Source organism: Aplysia californica, unplaced genomic scaffold (genome assembly GCF_000002075.1).
Source record: "Aplysia californica isolate F4 #8 unplaced genomic scaffold, AplCal3.0 scaffold00115, whole genome shotgun sequence".
Lineage (NCBI taxonomy): Eukaryota > Metazoa > Mollusca > Gastropoda > Aplysiida > Aplysiidae > Aplysia > Aplysia californica.
Window position 1 is genome coordinate 588480 of NW_004797385.1, and position 1718 is coordinate 590197.

Consider the following 1718-nt stretch of genomic DNA (forward strand, 5'->3'; position numbering starts at 1 on the left):
CCCCGGAGCAGTTTTGGAAGCGTCTACATAATCAAATATGTGTAATCAGTGCTTCACTTCCCTAATTTGAGAACGTCGTCGCCGTCAAATACTCCCATAAACGTAGGCCTTATAGATTTAAATAATAAAATTTTTAATTGGAGCCATGTGCACAGCACTCAAATGTAAGGCAGCGTGGTGGAATCAGGCTCTCGTCAAAATAATCAAAGTGAAGAAACGCGCATTTTCCCGCAGGTTTGTCTGAATTTTTATCAAATTTATGTTTTTTTGCCCAACACATTTCATGCCCATTAAAGAACTCATTTCTTTGTGGATTTTTTTTGAAAAACGTTAATTAAAGGTACAAAAAATGTAAATTTTGAGTTGACCATGGACTCTTAAACTATGGAAATAACTAATCTTTGGCGGCCATTTCTCACTAATTTTGCCTCTGAAAACAGGTGACCCCCACCTCCTTCTTTTGCAAATATCTCGACTTGTATTCAAGATAAATGGACACTTTTATTCATCTAAATAAAGACAAGTGAACAAGCTTTAAGATGATACCACTAACTCTAAATGCCCAAAAATTGACGAGAGCCTGATTCCACCACGCAGCCTCACAAATAACTGTTTCGTTGCAACATAATACACTTTTCACCCCTCTCGGGCCACTCTCATAAGCAGTCACACGCACCGATTATGTAATTGGTAGAGTCAACTTCAAAAAGGAGAAGTGAAGGGGGCTAACTCCTAATAATCTCTAGGCTGCTGTGAGTGCTTGTTTTCGGTTTTTTCCCTCAGCTTTTTACCGCTCTATAATCAGGTCATGACATGATTTCCTGGCCACGAGAAGCTTGACAAAAACAGCCAAGTTTGAAACCAAATTGCTAATAGAGCTACATAATTTGTGGTATTGTCATCTCTGCTTCTCTGCCTTGTGTTTGTGTATTCACATACATGTACTTATTTATATTCACTGTTGAAAAATCTCGAGACCACTCTTCCCGCCTTTATAATTACGTTTTGCCCAAAGTGAGAATAAAATTATTTTATGAGATACTTTCTCGACTATTTTGGCGAGTGAACATACAATATGAATTCAGGATTTGTTTTCATTCGCAACCCAATGATGTCGCTTAGCGCTTCGAAAAAGAAGTTTTAACGATTATGTTCCTATTGCGGGATTTTTTTTCGTGTGTGGCCTCTTTACTACCTGGTTCTTTGTCTCACTTTCAAACAGGTCAGCATTCACTCCAGGTCATTATTTAGACTAATAACTAATTACCTTTCAGATCAACCTTAACGATAGTCAAGTCTTTGAACATAAGCTAACCTGGCTCGCATTCTAGATCACATCTGTCTAATATAGCCATTGACAGTGCTTGTTCCGGATTTTACTTGTCCATACCCTGAGGCTGAAAGTAATCAGTCCATAATGAGGATGACACAACCTTTCTCTCTTTCTGACTAATCATTATTGTCATTTCTAAAGCAAATTATTCTTAACCATACACAAACTGTCTTACGATAAGAAATATATAGGTACCACGCAAGGATTTTTAAGAATTCAAAACAGGTGTGAAGTCCACTTACCAATGCATTTCTCTCTCTCTCTCTCTATCCCTCTCTCCCTTTCTATCTCTCTATCTATCTATCTATCTATCTATCTATCTATCTATCTATCTATCTATCTCTCTCTCTTTATCAATCTTTCTATCAATCGATCTGCATTCTAT